This window comes from Apodemus sylvaticus, chromosome 19, assembly GCF_947179515.1.
Source record: "Apodemus sylvaticus chromosome 19, mApoSyl1.1, whole genome shotgun sequence".
Taxonomy (NCBI): domain Eukaryota; kingdom Metazoa; phylum Chordata; class Mammalia; order Rodentia; family Muridae; genus Apodemus; species Apodemus sylvaticus.
Genome location: NC_067490.1, coordinates 55,381,174 through 55,399,117, shown reverse-complemented (window position 1 = coordinate 55,399,117; position 17,944 = coordinate 55,381,174). Strand labels below are relative to the sequence as shown.

Sequence of the window (17,944 nt, the reverse complement as noted above, 5' to 3'; positions counted from 1 at the left end):
ATTTCCTTTGATGAGTATTAAGTGTCCTTCCTTTACTTTTTTGATGACTTTTGGTTGAAAGTCCATTATATATGATATTGAATGGCTACTCTAGTTTGTTTCCTTGGACCATTTGCTTGGAAAATTGTTTTCCAGACTTTTACTCTAAGGTAGTGTTTGTCTTTGACACTGAGGTGTTTTTCCTGCAGCAAAATGCTGGGTCCTGTTTATGTATCCAATCTGTTAGTCTATGTCTTTTTATTGGAGAATTGGCTCCTTTGATGTTAAGAGATATTAAGGAATAGTGATTGTTGTTTCTTGTTATTTTTGATGTTGTTTTTATATTTGTGTGGTTATCGTATCCTGGGTTTGTTGAAAGAAGATTACTTTCTTGCTTTTTCTAGGGTGTAGTTTCCCTTTTTGTGTTGGCATTTTCCATCTATTATCCTTTGTAGTGCTGGATTTGTGGAAAGCTATTGTGTAAACTTGTTTTTTTTTTTTTTTTTTTTTTTTTTTTTTTTTTTTTTTTTTTTTTATCATGGGATATCTTAGTTTCTCCCTGTATGGTAATTGAGAGTTTTGTTGAGTATAGTAGTCTGGGTTGACATTTCTGTTCTCTTAGGGCCTGTATGAGATCTGCCCAGGATGTTCTACCTTTCATGATCCCTGGTGAGAAGTCTGTGTGCTTCTTAAAAGTTTGCCATTCTATGATACTTCATCTTTTCCCTTTACTGCTTTTAATATTCTTTTTTTGTTTAGTGCATTTGATGTTTTCATTATTTTTTCTGTTCTTGTCCAGGTGGAATTTCTGTGTTGGTCCAGTCTATTTGGAATTCTGTAGTCTTCGTGTATGTCCATGGGCATCTCTTTCTTTAGGTTAAGGAAGTTGTCTTTTATAATTTAGTTGAAGATATTTACTGGCCCTTTAAGTTGGAAATCTTTGCTCTCTTCCATACCTATAATCCTTAGGTTTGGTCTTCTTATTGTGTCCTTGATTTTCTGGATGTTTTGGGTTAGGACCTTTTTGCATTTTGCATTTTCTTTGACTGTTGTTTCAATGTTTGCTAGGGTATTTTCTGTACCTGAGATTTGCTCTTCTATCTCTTGTCTTCTGTTGTTATATATATATCTGTTTCTGACTCCTGATTTCTTTCCAAGTTTTTCTATTTCCAGAGTTGTCTCCCTTTGTGATTTCTTTTTAGTTTCTACTTCCATTTTTAGATTCTCGATGGTTTTGTTCAGTTCCTTCACTTGTTTGTGTTTTCATGTAATTCTTTAATGGATTTTTATTTTCCTTTTTAAGGGTTTCTACCTGTTTACTCATGTTCTCCTGTATTTATTTAATGGAGTTATTTACGTCCTTCATGAAGTCCTCTTTCATCCTGATGAGATGTGATTTCAAATCCATCTTGCTTTTCCAGTGTGTTGTGGTAACTAGGGTTTGCTGCTTTGGGAGAACTGGGTTTGGATGATGCCATGTCACATTGGTTTCTGTTGGTACTGTTCTTGTGTTTGCCTTTTGCCATCTGGTTATCTCTGGTGTTAGCTTTTCTTGGTGTCACTGACTGTGGCTTATCCATCCTGCATGCCTGCATATCAGTACTACTGGTACACGACTTCTCTCTGTGCTTGCAGGCGTGTAGGCACACCTAGGAGACCAGCTCTCTTGCGGCAGTATTTGTGTATGTTGCTCTGTGGCCCAGGATCAGCTTTGGGTGCAGATGGAAATTGGAAGACTCCTGTCCCAGGTTTCCCCTGGGTTCTTGTGTTCTCGGGGTTCTGGGCAGATTTCTCAGAGTAGCAGGGGTGGTTATATCTATGCTTTCAGGCCTCTCTGAACTCCTGGGAGGCTTACTCTCTCCCTGAGCCACCTGTGTATGGAGCCCCATGGCAGAGGATGGTCTCCAGCTGCAGACAGAAGCTGGAAGGCTTCCACCTGAGGGTTCTGGCCAGGTTCCTCTGAGGGGTGATCCTACCTGTGCTTTCAGACCTGCCTGCACTCTTGGGAGGCTAGTTATCTCCCTGTGCCACCTGGGTATGGAGCCCTCCATCTTGCCCATTTTAAAAGAATCCTTTCTCTCAGATATAAATTGAACATAACTATGACAATTATGTAAATTATATGGCATGATATACACTTAACACCTAGTCTATCAATTTTGTCCATTTAAATATAGTATTCTATCATCTATCCTAACCTAATGAGATTATAATTTTGTGTCTGAATTATGTTGATTTTAACTTGTATTATCATCTGAAAACCATCATTTCAAATCTAGAACATCTACTTTAATCCTAAACAAGTTACGTTTGATTATGAGACTATAACCTAGTCTTCAAACCTTCCAGAAATCTGAGAGTAAATATTACCTGACTATGTATGAAGCACAAAGACATAGCTTCCAACTTAAGTAGCTGACTGCCTTGACAGTCTCCTATATTCCTCATAACATTGCATCATCTGTGTTTAGCCTTCTGGCCCAGAAACATATGACAGACCTTATGCAAAGTAGAAATTATGAATAACTATTTTATCCTGTCTTTGCAGAGCTAAGCTCTTGACTATCCTGCATCATATGTCCTTTCCTGGATAGTATTTTTTGTCTGTAGATGAGTTATAGAAATTTTTGCCCAGTGACTGGCTTGTCACAATCGTAGTAACTCTATATGGAAATAATGATGTTCAATATCTCCTCTGAAGTAGGATGGGTGTACTCAGAAGAGCAGACCTGTGTCCTAGTCAAAAGATTTATTAATAAATGATTTTAAGTCTTACATTGTGTGGATCACTGACATTTTTGAAAGCCATCTATCTACATATATAGCATAACTGAATTATCAAATATTGATTACTCCTATGTATTTACTCCTTGAATAATATTGAAAACACTTCATTGTAATTAAATCAGAGTCTTATATCACTATAACTTTATTATCTGACTTGTATTACATAATCATACTAAACAGTTTGTAATAGTAAATTTCAGAAGGACTGTGTTTAAACCTTGTGTTCTTGAATGAGTTGTGGGAATGTATTGCTAAATTTACACTTAAAGAAACCATTTTATAACCATAATCTTACATTAATGAAAATCTCTACATTTTGACATAAAATTGAAGTCATATTTTCTTAAATTGGTGCAAAATTTATATGTTGATACAAGTTTAAAATATCATTGGTATAAATCTTTATATATTGATACAAAATTTGAAATTAATTTTGTTACTTAGATAAGCATTGTGCCTATACATCACATTCTTTGAGTAATTCCAATGTCGTTCCCTTACACTGTACTAGGTACTCATAGTGATTCATGGTATGTAACGAGAATTCAGACCAGCACATTGGAAAAAGTCTAATAGATGTTGTCAGGACAAAATAGACTGTTGAGGAATCCAAAGATATCCAGCAACGACTAAAGGTTTGCATTTCAGGTAACAAAAATAATCAGATCAGTGAATGAATGTGTCTAAAGTTAATATACAGCAACTGTACATACATACACTCAAATCCACAGAACACAGGTGGCATAACAATATTGTGAAGTTCAAGGTCAAAGTTCATGAATCTTGTGTCATTGTCATTCTCTGTGTAACTGTGGCTTTGAGAACTCTGCCTCTATAACACAAATACAAAAGAACCTTCAAGTGTAAACAGCATCCTGACTTTGTAATAATAAGATATTCAAATCTTTGTTAGAGTGGGTTTATCAGTCAACACCAGCTTGATTGATTTGGTCACTAAATATCACAGAAAACACATTTTTTTGTGAAGATGTCCTCAATACAATGGTTTATGTAGTCTCACCCTAGCCTTTGTGTTCTGCCTTAGAGTTCCCAGCTCTAAGTTGTGAGCAAAATACATCGATAAAATGAATTGATATGCCTCAGAACATTGCTAGTCAGCATGTAGTATAGAGTGAGAAGCAAAGAGTCCCACAAGGAAAATCTAAGAATTTAGATTTCAGTCATCACTAAGTTGATAGAAATGTATGTGCATCCCAAATACCAAAGATTAAATATAAACATTACTATATATGTGTTAGAAGCAAATGTTGTTGTAAACATACAGACATTGATACTTAGGCTAAAGAAAAATATTGACTCATGAATAGAAATTTATTGGAGCTGGAGGGATGGCTCAACAGTTAAAGACCAGTAGCTGCTCTTCCAGAGATTCAAGGTCTGATTCAGAGGCATGATTATAATGCACAGACATGCAGGTGAAACACTCATACATATAGAATATATAATTTTTAAATCCCTCATAACATGCAAATTTGACTTTCACATAGGTCAACTCATCCTTCTGCCTGCATAACAGAATTAAGGATGTTTATATAGATTTGACTCTTTACTACTCTCAACACTTAATTCTAACTTCTAAGATGATGAAGAATTCTAGGAATGTAGTTACTAAAGTGTCATATCTAGACCTAACATTTGAAAGGAATTGTATGTTTCTTCAGTCAGTTGTGGTGCACAACTTAGATCCCAGCACTTGGGAGGTAGAGGTAGTTGGATCTTTGTGAGTTCAAGGCCAACCTGGTCTACAGAGCAAGTTCCATACAGAGCAACACAGAGAATCCCTGACTTGAAAAAGTAGAAGCAAAGAGAAAGAGGAGGAAGAGGAAGAGGAAGAGGAGGAGGAAGAAAGGAAAGAAAAGAGTTGGACATCATCACTTCTCTTTGCTCCTGAGCTGTCATTCAGTATATTTTTCTACAAACGCCATTTTAAAATTGTTTTAAAATACAGTCCATTTATTTGGTACTGTAGATCTAACAAACCCGAGCCATTTTAACATCATGGTTCTAAGTAACACTGTCTTCCAGATCTTTCTCATATTCCAGTTTTGTCTTGGTGTCATAGGGAACTCATTACTGTTAATGTTATATATATACAGTTTCTTCCTCAGGCCTCATTTCAAAAAGTTGATAGATTCAGTTTTAACTCACCTTACAATCGTTAATATGTTGATGATCATATCCACATTGATAAAAGATATCATGTTACCCTTTGGAGTACCCAATTTTCTGGATGATGTTGGTTGTAAGGCAGTTTTGTTTTCATTCAGAGTCAGCCGGGGTCTGTCCATCTGCACCACCTCTGTTCTAAGCACATTCCAAGTCATCACCATCACTCCCAGCAGTTCTAAGTGGGCCTCCTGGCTGAAGCCTAGACTCTCCACTTGGATTCTTTCTTCCTTACTTTGCTCCTGGCTTATTAACCTACTTATCTACGGGTATGTGGTTGAAATGGTAATAGCCCAAACCAATAAAACTCATGTTGGCTATGGATATTCAGATGGTTACTGTCAAAACAAGCACTTTGGGAACCACAACTCAGGGTCATTTAATACCATTATTATCATTCACGATCTCTTCTTTGTCGCCATCATGATGTGGGCCAGCCTCTACATGGTGATTTTCCTCTACAGACACCGCAAGAGAGCCCAGCATCTCCACAACCCAAGCCTTTCCTCCCAGCCATCTCCTGAGCGCAAGGCCATTCACAGCATCCTGTCTCTGGTGAGCTGCTTTGTGTTAATTTATTGGTTGAACAACTCCATCACCCTTTATGGGTTTTATACAAAAGAAAAAATTCCAAGATTGGAGTCGATTAATACAATTTTTACAGCATGCTACCCAAACATCTGCCCTTTTTTACTCATGAAGAATAATAAAGTTATTTTGCAATTAATTTCTTCATTTTCTGTACTGCTGTTTTCAAAGTTCACTCCATGCCTGAACTGAAAACCACACTTTGTCACTATTAAAACAGTGTCTTAATGATTTTTCGTGGAATAAAGAATTTGAATGTGGACCTTGTATACATGAAATGATATTAGCTATAATTCAGACATTCTGTACACTATTAAAAATTCAGGCAATTAACATTTTTCTTGAATAGAACTCCATGTGCATAATTTTAATAATTTTAATATTTATTACTCACTCAAACTATGACACTTTGTCCAAAATGAACATATTTTAAATATTTTCAACAATATTTTGTTTTCTGTTTTTTTTCTATTTAAATACTTCTAATCAAAATTTTGAAATATCATTTGGAGCTTGGGTTGTGTGTTTTATGGTGTTTTCTGTTCTATGGAACACCTTTTAAACATTGAACAAATTTCTGTTTCTTAGGTACCAACTACCAGAAATACTGCTGTGGGTGGGACTCTTATGTGTAACGAATAGTAGTTATCCAATGGCTGTCCTTTTACCATAGCTGACTTTGAGTCATCAATAATTATTTTTACTATTTTATTATTTTTTGTTATTTCTTTTATTTTTGAAGTTATGACATAATTAGATCATTTTTCCTCTTCCTTTTTCTTCTTGCAGACTCTGCTGTGTGCTTGTTCTTGCACTCTTTCAATTTCATGGCTTCTTTTTTCCTTAATTGTTATGTATGTGTTTGTGTGTGTGTGTGTGTGTGTGTGTGTGTGTATGCATGCAAGTATGGAGGTATTCCTAAATACATAAATGCTTCCTACTCTTTATATTGTGGCAACAATTAATGAAAAAAGAGGCCATCAATTTTAAAGAATAACTTCCAGTTGTTTCTACACATGCAGGAGAGCCTGAGTGTGAGCCCCAGCACCCAGGTAAAGACCAAGCCACTGGAGCTTGTGTTTTAGCTGCAGCTATAGGAACATGAAGACAGCAGGATTTCTGGTTTTACCAGGACAGTCAGCATAGACTAACTGATGACACTCAGGACCCACGGGAGATCTTGTCTCGGGAGGGAACAAGGAAGAGGGCTCATAAATGATGTAAGGCTAGAAAACAAGGGAGAGCTCTGTGAGCGTGAACTACTGGACAGGACATCATTGTTGCAAGCAGAAACTCACGGTACCTATAGTGACCTTCACAAGACCAAGACACTTAAAAATCCCAGCATTGCATCCTATGGCTGATGGAAACAGATGCAGAGACCCACAGCCAAACATTAGGCTGCGTTTAAGAGTCTTGTGGAAGAGTGCGGGACAGGATTGAAGGAGTGAAAGGGGTCAAGGCCACCACAAGACTGACAGAGTCAACTAACTGGAGCCCATGGGGCTCACAGAGACTGAACCACCAAGGGAACAGCATTCAAGTGCTGGATCTAGACCTGTGTCACATGCATAGCAGATGTGCAGCTTGGTCTTCATGAGCTCCCTAACAATTGGGGCAGGGCTCTCTCTGACTCTGTTGCCTGACTTTCCATCCCCTTCCCTTAGCTGGACTGGCTTGTCAGACCTCAGAAGGAAAAGTTGTGCAAGATGATGTGACAGAGTGGTTTGGAATCCATGGGAGTTTCTTCTTCTCTGTGGAGAAGGGGAGGGATAATTGGTAGAGTGGTTTCTGAGGGTATGACTGACAAAGACGCTGAGATCAGAACATAAACTAACTAACTAACTAACTAACTAACTAACTAAGAAAAATTTCAGCATGAGGATTTCTCATGTGTCACCATCCCCTAATAATAAGGTATTGACATCTCTTCTGACCTCTACTAGCCCAGCTACACATATTCAAATTCAGGCAAAATATTCAAATACAGGAAATAAAAGCATATATAAGAAAGAGTTCTCCCAATCAGCACTTGGAGGAACTTCCCGCCACCATCTTCACTCCCAGATGGAGAGGAAAGGCAGCTCTAGGTACACAGAGATATCCCAAGTTTAACATCACTTGGAACACAGACTGCCAGACTTCTGCCTGCACCCAACGCCTGGGCAGCTCTGCAGTTCAGCTCTGTGCCAGCCCTGACATGGGTTGATTACTCTGCAGGGTTGATTGCCCTGCAGAGTAACCGCCACTTGGAGGGGCTCCCTGCTGCCATCTTTGCTCCCAGATGGACAGGACAGGCAGCTCCAGGTACACAGAGACAACCCCGAGTATAACACTGCTTAGGGCAAGGCACACCAGGGCTCCAATGGCACCCAAGAGTAGGGCAGCCCATTAGCATTCTGTGCCAGGGGAAGCCCAGTCATCCAGAGGAACAGAAATAGCCTTACAGGCTCACAGGAAGTTCAAGCACCAGACAGTGACAACAGCACCAACTAACACCAGCGATAACCAGATGGCAAAAGGCAAATGTAGGAATGTTACTAACAGAAATCAAGGCAATATGGCAGCATCCAAACCCAATTCTCTGACAACAGCAAGTCCTGGGCAACACACCAGAAAAACAAGATTTGGATTTAAAATCATTGGTCATGATACTGTTAGAGGAACACAAGAAGGACTTAAATAAAGCTGTTAAAGAAATACAAGAGAAAATGGGTCAAAAGATAGAAGAAGCCCTTACAAGGGAAACACAAAAATCATTTAAAGAAATTCAGGAGAATATGGGTCAACAGACAGAAGCCAATAAAGACAAAATGCAAACAATTACTTAAAGAAATACAGGAGAACTTGGGGCAACAGGCAGAAGTCATGAAAGAGGAAACATAAAAATCTCTTAAAGATTTACAGGAAAACACAAAGAAAGAAGTGAAGGAACAGAGCAATGTCATCCAGGATCTAAAAACAGAAGTAAAAACAACTAAGAAATCACAAAGGGAGAAAATTTTGGAGATAGAAAACCTTGGGAAGAAATCAAGGGTCATAGATGCAAATATCAGCAACAGAATACAAGAGATAGAAAAAAGAATCTCAGATGCTGAAGATACCATAGAAACCATGGATTCAACAGTCAAGGAAAATGCAAAATGCAACAAGCTTGTAACCCAAAGCATCCAGGAAATCTAGGACACAATGAGAAGTCCAAACCTAAGGATTATAGGCATAGATGAGAGTGACGATTTACAATTTAAAGGGCCGGCAAATATCTTCAACAAAATTCTGAAAAACAGCTTCCCTAACCTAAAGAATGAGATGGCCATGAACATATAAGAAGCCTACAGAACTCCAAACAGACTGGACCAGAACAGAAATACCTCCTGTGACATAATAATCAAAACCCCAAATGTACTAAACAAAGAAATAATATTAAAGGCAGTAAGAGAAAGAGGCCAAGTAAATATAAAGGAAGACCTATCAGAATCACAGCAGACTTCTCACCAGAGACCATGAAAGCTAGAAGATCCTGGGCAGATCTCACACAGACTCTAAGATAACACAAATGCCAGCCAAGACTACTATACCTAGCAAAACTCTCAATCACCATAGACGGAGAAACCAAGATATTCCATAATAAAACCAAATTTACAGAAAATATTTCCACAAACGAAGCCCTACAAAGGATAATAGGTGGAAAACACCAATACAAGGAAGGAAACTACACCCTGGAAAAAGCAAGCCTTGTTTCATAAAACCCAAAAGAAGATAACCACTCAAACACAAAAATAATATCAAAAATAACCGGAAGTAATAATCACTATTCTTTAATATTTATTAACATCAATGAACTCAAATACCCAATAAAAAGACATAGACTAATAGATTGGATACATAAACAGGACCCTACATTTTACTGCATACAGGAAACACACCTCAGTGTCAAAGACAAACACTACTTCAGAGTAAAAGGCTGGAAAACAATTTTACAAGCAAATGATCTCAGGAAACAATCTGGAGTAGCCCTTCTAATATCAGACAAAATTGACTTTCAATCTAAAGTCATCAAAAGGGACATCTTGCTGGTCAAATGAAAAATCCGCCAAGAAGAACTCTCAATTCTGAATATCTGTGCTCCAAACGCAAGGGCACCCTCATTCATAAAAGAAACTTTACTAAAGTTCAAAGCACACATTGTACCTAACACAATAATTGTGGGTGACGTCAACACTCCACTCTCCTCAGTGGGCCAATCAGGAAAACAGAAACTGAACAGGGACACAATGAAACTAATTGAAGCTTTGGAAGAATTAGATTTAACATATATATATATATATATATATATATATATATATATATGATTCTATTCTAAAGCAAAAGAATATACTTTTTTCTCATCACCTCATGGTACCTTCTCCAAAATCGACCATATAATCGGTCACAAGACAGACCTCAACAGATATAAGAAGATTGAACTAACTTCATACCTCCTATCAGATCACTATGGAGTAAGAGTGGTCGTCAATAGCAACAAAAACAACAGAAAGCCAGCATATACAAGGAAGCTGAAAAATACTCTACTCAATGATAGCTTGGTCAAGGAAGAAATAACGAAAGAAATCAAAGAGTTTTAGAATTTAATTAAAATGAAGGGAAAACATACTCAAATCTTTGGGACACAATGAAAGCAGTGCTAAGAAGAAAACTCATAGCCCTCAGTGCCTCCAAAAAGAAACTGGAGAGAGCATACACTAGCAGCTTAATGGCACACCTGAAAGCCTTGGAACAAAAAGAAGCTAATTCACCCAAGAGGTGTAGGAGACAGGAAATCATCAAACTCAGGGCTGAAATCAATCAAGTAGAAACCCAGAGAACCATAAAAGAGTCAACAAAACCAGAAGCTGGTTCTTTGAGAAAATCAACAAGATAGATAAACCCTAGGCCAGACTAACCAAAGGGCACAGAGACAGTATCCAAATTAACTGAATTAGAAATGAAAATGGAGATATAACAATAAAACCTGAGGAAATTCAAAAAATCATCAGATCATACTACAAAAGCCTATACTCAACACAACTGGAAAATCTGGAGGAAATGGACAATTCCTAGACAGATACCAAATACTAAAATTAAATCAGGATCAACTAGTTCATCTAAGCAGTCACATAACCTCTAAAGAAATAGAAGGGGTCATAGAAAGTCTTCCAACCAAAAAAAGCATAGGACCAGATGGTTTTTCGTGCAGAATTCTATCAGACCTTCAAAGAAGACCTAACACCAATACTCTCCAAATTATTCCACAAAATAGAAACAGAAGAAACACTACACTACACAACACATTCTACAAAGCCACAATTACACTGATACCAAATCCACACAAAGATCCAACAAAGAAGAATTGCAGGCCAATTTATCTTATAAATATCGATGCAAATCGAATCCAAGAGCACATCAAAATAATCATCCACCATGATCAAGTGTCTTCATCCCAGGGATGCTGGGATGGTTCAATATAAGAAAATCCATCAATGCAATCCACTACATAAACAAACTCAAAGAAAAAGAAACACATGATCATTTCATTAGATGCTGAAAAAACATTTGACAAAATTCAGCATCCTTTCATGCTAAAAGTCTTGGAAAGAACAGGAATTCAATGCCCATACCTAAACATAGTAAAAGCAATATGCAGCAAACCGGTAGCCAACATCAAACTAAATGGACAGAATCCTGAAGTCATCCCACTAAAATCAGGGACTAGACAAGGCTGTCCCCTCTCTCCATATCTTTTTAATATAGTACTTGATGTTCTAGCTAGAGCAATTAGACAACATAAGGAGGTCAAAGGGATACAAATTGGAAAGGAAGAATTCAAACTATCACTATTCACAGATGATATGATAGTATACTTAAGTGACCCAAAAAAATTCCACCAGAGAACTCCTACAGCTGATAAACAAGTTCAGCAAAGTGGCTGCTTATAAAATCAGCTCAACAAATCAGTCGCCTTCCTATACTCAAAGGATAAAGAGGCTGAAAAAGAAATTAGGGAAATGACACCCTTCACAATAGTCACAAACAATATAAAGTATCTTTGTGTTTCTCTAACCAAAGAAATGAAAGATCTGTATGACAAGAATTTCAGGTCTCTGAAAAATGATATCGAAGACCTCAGAAGATGGAAAGATATCCTGTGATCATGGATTGGCAGGATTAATATAGCAAAAATGGCTAAGATTAAAAAGTCAGGAGATAGCAGGTGTTGGGGAGGATGTGGAGAAAGAGGAACACTCCTCCACTGCTGGTGGGATTGCAAGCTTGTACAACCACTCTGTAAATCAGTCTGGCGGTTCCTCAGAAAACTGGGAATGATATTTCTGGAGGACCCTGAATATACCACTCCAGGGCATATACCCAGAGGATTCCCCAGCATGCAATAAGGACACATGCTTCACTATGTTCATAGCAGTTTTATTTATAATAGCCAGAAGCTGGAAAGAACCCAGATGTCCCTCAGTGGAGGAATGGATACAGAAAATGTGGTACATATACACAATGGAATACTACTCAGCAATTAAAAGCAATGAATTCATGAAATTTTTAGGCAAATGGTTGGAACTGGAAAATATCTTCCTAAGTGAGGTAATCCAATCACAAAAGAAAGCACATGGAATCCAGTCACTGATAAGTGGATATTAATTAACCCAGAAGCTCTGAATACTCAAGACACAATTAACATATCAAATGATTCCCAAGAAAAAGGAAGTAGAGGGCCCTGGTCCTGGAAAGGCTTGATGCAGCATTGTAGGAGCCTACCAGGACAGAGAAATGGGAGGGGATTGATTGGGGAATGGGTGGAAGGAAGAGGGCTTTGGGATTCATGGGGATGGGGGGGGGGTGGAACCGGGATAGGGGAAATCATTTGGAATGTAAACAAAGACTATAGAAATAAAATAGGAAGAAGCATCCAAGTGGGACTCTATTTGTCAGAAACAAAACAAAAAAACAGCAGTAAGGGGAAAAGGGCAAGTAACTTATAAAGGCAGACCTATCAGAATCACAGCAGACTTCTCACCAGAGATGATGAAAGCTAAAAGATCCTGGGCAGACCTCATACAGATCCTAAGAGAACACAAATGCCAGTCCAGGCTACCATACCCAGAAAAACTGTCAATCATTATAGATGGAGAAACCAAGATATTCCATGATAAAACCAAATTTACATAGTATCTGTCCACAAATTCAGACCTACAAAGGATAATTGATGGAAAATGCCAACACAAGGAGGAAAATTACACCCTAGAAAAAGCAAGAAAATAATCTTCCAACAAACCCAAAAGAAGATACCCACACAAACATAAAAATAACATCAAAAATAACAGGAAGCAACAATTACTATTCCATAATATCTCTTAACAACAATGGACTCAACTCCCCAATAAAAAGACATAGACCAATGAAATATTTCTCATGTAAATCTCCAATTTTATCACAAAATGTTTATAATTCCTGTCTTAGTCAGGGTTTCTATTCCTGCACAAACATCATGACCAAGAAACAAGTTGGGGAGGAAAGGGTTCTTTGAGCTTACACTTCTGCATTGCTGTTCATCACTAAAGGAAGTCAGAACTGTAACTCAAGCAGGTCATGAAGCAGGAGCTGATGCAGAGGCCATGGAGGGATGTTTCTTACTGGCTTGCTTCCCCTGGCTTGCTCAGCCTGCTCTCTTATAGAACCCAAGAGCACCAGCCCAAAGTTGGTACCACCCACAAGGGGCCCTCCCCATTTGATCACTAATTGAGAAAAGCCCCACAGCTGGATCTCATGGAGGCACTTCCCCAACTGAAGCTCCTTTCTCTGTGATAACTCCAGCCTGTGTCAAGCTGACACACAAAACCAGTCAGTACAATTGACCCCTCGTCGACTTGACACACAAACACATCACTATTGAGCCTCAACCCTTACTTTCTTATTCATCCCCAAGATCTAAGTCACTTTAAATGTCCCACAGTCTTTACATATTAAAGGTTCAATCACCTTAAAATCTCCAATATCTTTAAAATTCAAAGTCTTTTAAAAATTCAAAGTCTTTGAACTGTGGGATCCACTAAAATACTTTCTTCCTTCAAGAGGGAAACATATTAGTGCACAGTCACAACCAAAAGCAAAACTCAGACTCCAATGGTTCAATGTCTGGGATCCAACTCACAATCTTCCAGGCTCCTCCAAGGGTATGTGTCACTTCTCCAGCTCTGCCCTTTGTAGCACACAGCTTGTCTTCTAGGCTCCAGCTGCCTGTACTCCACTGCTGCTGTTGTTCTTGGTGGTCATCACATGGCACTGGCATCTCCAAAACACTGCTGACTTCTACTGTAATTAGGCTTCACCAATAGCCTCTCATAGGCTCTCTTCATAGTGACAAGCCTCTACTCCTATGCATGACTCCTTCAAGTCCTGGGCTGTCAATCGCACCTGAGGCTGCACCTTCACTAATGGTCTTCCATGGCCTCTCACTGTGCCAAGAGCCTCAGCTGCTCTTCATGACCCCTTCATGCCTTCAAAACCAGTACCATCTGGGTAACTCTTACACAGTACCAAGTCCAGCAACAGCACAAAATACAACTGTGGCTATCTCTGGAACACACTCTCTGTGCTCTCAGAAAACACATCCAAGAAGATTTCATCTCAGTGATGCTGGTTTCTTCTTAATCACCGCTAATTTCTTAGCTCCACCTAACCAGCATCAATAGTTCCAGTAACACAAAGGTTTGCTTTAGTGGGTCTGGTATCTTGTTACTCACAGCTGATTCTTCAGCCCTAGCTAACCAAAACCACAGAATCTTCACAATCAAAACATGGCCACTGTAAGAGTCTTTAATCTTCCCTCTGAAATTTCACAAGCCAGGCCTCCATCTTTTTCACTGTTCTTAACATTGTCTTCCAAGCTCCTACAGAACTTTCCACCGAGCTCTTAATATTCTAATGGCTTTTCTAGCTCAAAGTTCCAAAGTCCTTCCACAGTCCTCCCCAAAACATGGTCAGGTTGTCACAGGAATACCCCACTCCTGGTACCAATTTGTCTTAGTTAGGGTTTCTATTCCTGCACAAACATCATGACCAAGAAGCAAGTTGGGGAGGAAAGGGTTTATTGAGCTTACACTTCCACATTGCAGTTCACCACTAAAGGAAGTCAGGACTGGAACTCAAGCCGGTCAGGAAGCAGGAGCTGATGCAGAGGCCATGGAGGGATGTTTCTTACTGGCTTGCTTCCCCTGGCTTGCTCATATAGAACCCAAGAGCACCAGCCTAAAGGTGGTACCACCCACAAGGGGCCCTCCCTACTTGATCACTAATTGAGAAAATGCCCCACAGCTGGATCTCATGGAGGCACTTGCCCAACTGAAGCTCCTTTCTCTGTAATAACTCCAGCCTGTGTCAAGTTGACACACAAAACCAGCCAGTAAAATTCCCCTTTATTTAATTTAGTAATGTTTTTAATGTCTACCATTTTATCTGCATTATTTTTCATGATAATCTTCAATTCTAATATGTTTTTCTATATACTTCCTTTATTTTATCAGAAATGTTTTCAATGAAAATCTTTGATTTAGACAAATGTTTCTAATTCCACCTTCAATTAATTTAGAAAGAGATCTTATATCTACCATTTTATATGTAAATTTTTCCATGAAATAGTCAATTTTAACATGTTTGTCTATTTACTTCTTGAATTTTTATCAGAAATATTTTCCGTGTAAATCTTCAATGTTATCTGAAAATATTTACAATTCTATCTTCAGTCAACTTAGAATTATCTTTATGTCTATCATTTTATCTATATAATTTCCATGATAATCTTTAATTTTAACATGTTTTTCCATATATTTCTTCCATTTTATCAGAAATATTTTCCATGTAAATCTTCACATTTATCAGAAAATGTTTGTAATTCCACTTTCAATCAACCTAGGAATACTTTTATACCTACCATTATTATATCTATATAAAATTTTCCTTCATAATCTTTAATTCTACCATGTTTTTCTACATTTTATACAATTTTATCAGAAATATTTTCCATCTAAATCTTCAACTCTATCATAAATTGTTTCTATCCCATATTTCAATTAATTTAGAATTGTTTTATATGTCTACTACTTTACTCTTTAATTTTTTCATGAAAATTATCAATTTTAACATGTTTATCTGAAACATTTTCCATGTAAATCTTTTTTTATTCGATATAATTTTTATATTTGCACTTCAAATGATTTACTCTTTTCTAGCCCCCCACTCCCCAAAAGTCCCATAAGCCCCTTTCTCTACCCCTGTCCTCCCACCAACCCCTTCCCACTTCCCTGTTCTGTTTTTGCTGAATACTGCTTCACTGAGTCTTTCCAGAACAAGGGGCCACTCCTCCTTTCTTCTTGTACCTTATTTGATGTGTGGGTTATGTTTTGTGTATTCCAGTTTTCTAGGTTAATATCCACTTATTAGTGAGTGCATACCATGATTCACCTTTTGAGTCTGGGTTACCTCACTTAGTATGATGTTCTCTACCTCCATCCATTTGCCTAAGAATTTCATGAATTCATTGTTTCTAATGGCTGAATAGTACTCCATTGTGTAGATATACCACATTTTTTGCATCCACTCTTCTGTTGAGGGATACCTGGGTTCTTTCCAGCATCTGGCAATTATAAATAGGGCTGCTATGAACATAGTAGAACATGTATCCTTATTACATGGTGGGGAATCCTCTGGGTATATGCCCAGGAGTGGTATAGCAGGATCTTCTGGAAGTGAGGTGCCCAGTTTTCGGAGGAACCGCCAGACTGATTTCCAGAGTGGTTGTACCAATTTGCAACCCCACCAGCAGTGGAGGAGTGTTCCTCTTTCTCCACACCCTCTCCAATCCATGTAAATCTTTCATTTTATCATAAAGTGATTTCATTTCCCTTGACATCCCTTTTCAATAAATAAAAGAAATTAAAAAAAAAAAGAGTTCTCTTCCAGCCACCATTTGCAGCAGGGAGTCATGGGGCTTCACTGTCTTTAGGGCAGGGCCCAGCAGGATAGAGGGTTCTCCCAGTAGTGCTTTCACTTCTGAGCACAGAGGTGAGATCTCCACCTTCTCTCTGGAGGGGAACAGCTAGGAGCATTCCAGGGCATAAGATCAGTGGAGTTGCTGAGACAAGAGTCTTCTATTCACCACTTGTAGTAGGGAGCCAGGCGCCTCCACAGCCTTCTGTGCACAGACCCTGCCAGAAGAGAGTTGGTCTCCCAGGATTACAGACACAGGCTTACAGGCCCACAGGAGGGACAAACTCCATCCAGAGACAGGAAGATCAACTAACACCAGAAATAACCAGATGGTGAAAGATAAGCTCAAGAACCCTACCAACAGACACCAAGGCTACTTGGCAACATCAGAACCCAGTTCTCCCACCACAGCAAGTGCTGGATACCCCAAAACACCAGAAAAGCAAGAGTTAAATTTAAAATCATATCTCATGATGCTGATAGAGGACTTCAAGAAGTACATTAATAACTCCCTTAAAGAAATACAGGCGAACATGGGTCAACAGGTAGAAGCCCTTAAAGTGGAAACACAAAAATCCCTTTAAGAATGACAGGAAAACACAGACAAATAAGTGAAGGAACTAAACAAAACCATCCAGTATCTAAAAATGAAAGTAGGAAAAAAATGAAGAAATCACAAAGGGAGACAACTCTGGATATAGAAAGCCTTGGAAAGAAATCAGGAATCATAGATGCAAGCATCAATAACAGAATACAAAAGATAGAAGAAAGAATATAAGGTGCTGAAGATACCATAGAAAGCATTGACTCTATAGTCAAAGAAAATGCAAAATGCAAAAATCTTGTAACCCAAAATATCCAGAAAATTCAGCACACAATGAGAGGAACAAACCTAAGGATTATAGGTATAGAAGAGTGTGAGGATAACATGTGTTTCTATATATTTCTTCAATTTTATCAGAAATATTTTCCATGCAAATCTTCAATTTTATCAGAAAATATTTATAATACCACTTTCAATCGACTTAGAAATATTTTGTGCCTACGGTTTTATCTGTATAAAGTAGCTAATTTTAACGTGTTTTTCTACATATTTCTTGAATTTAATCAGAGATATTTTCCATGTAGATCTTCAGTTTTATCAGAAAATGTTTTTAATTCCTTGTTCAATCAACTTAGAAATATTTTTATGCCTTCCATTTTATCTGTGTAGTTTTCCATAATAATCTTCAATTTTAACATGTTCTATATTTTTCTACAATTTTATCAGAAATATTTTCCATGTAAATCTTCAGTTCTATAATAAAATGTTTCTACCTCCTTTTACAATCAATTTAGCGGTGTTCTTTATGTCTATCCCCCCTCCCTC

The 17,944-nt window shown here is 38.0% G+C and overlaps 1 pseudogene; it reads left to right on the top strand.

Annotated features, from left to right (window-relative positions):
* The first annotated feature begins 4,785 nt into the window (after window positions 1-4,785).
* Window positions 4,786-5,728, top strand: LOC127669231 (vomeronasal type-1 receptor 2-like; annotated as a pseudogene).
* The last annotated feature ends 12,216 nt before the right edge of the window (window positions 5,729-17,944 follow it).